This window comes from Mchenga conophoros, linkage group LG1 (genome assembly GCF_057382185.1).
Source record: "Mchenga conophoros isolate Kocher_MC1m ecotype Shallow Benthic linkage group LG1, M_conophoros_male_GT1.1, whole genome shotgun sequence".
NCBI lineage: Eukaryota > Metazoa > Chordata > Actinopteri > Cichliformes > Cichlidae > Mchenga > Mchenga conophoros.
In genome coordinates, this window is record NC_140526.1 from 14588546 (window position 1) to 14589346 (window position 801).

Consider the following 801-nt stretch of genomic DNA (forward strand, 5'->3'; position numbering starts at 1 on the left):
TCTTTTAAACAACTTCAGACCTATCCACTGATATAAAGTTTTTCATAATTTTCTTTATATTTTTTAGGTTTTTATGGCTTTATTGTCATAAAGACCCCTGTTTATTTTTTATTTATTTATTTTTTTTGGGGGGGAAACCCGTAATATATATTATAAATATATTCTCAATCACATTCACACCACTCTCTTATATCAGTTCCACTACATCGAGACTATTTTATGGTGGTCAGCTGTTTTATTGTCATGCATTTTGCATAATAAGATAACCATGTCCTGCATTCAAAACCACTGAAAATGTCTATGGTGGTGCTGTACCTAATATTGTGCTCATTTGATCCAAAACATATTTTTCCTTTATTTTGAAGCCTGAGGCTTAGATCCATTAGGTATTCACGAGAAAAAAATTATCACATGTCAGGATTACAGTATATCGAAAATATGTGATTATAATGGGAGTCAATGGGACCCAAAATGGTACGAGGACCACAGATGGTAACACTTATGTGAATCTCCTTTACTATACACAACACCATAGAGGGGATCAATGAATTTTAAAAATAATGCTAAAATGCACATCCTAGCCAAGTTTCATGCAACTAGTCTTTAAAATGACTGATATATTGAGAATCAAAAATCCAAGGGGACCCAAAAGGGTCCCTTTTTTGACTATGACCATCTGAGGGTTTTAAATGTTCTTATATCGAATATGAATGTTAATATTATTTCATATGCTGTAAAAACACAATTACAGTCTAAACAAATTATACTGTACACAATTACAGTGTTATACCATAAACCACA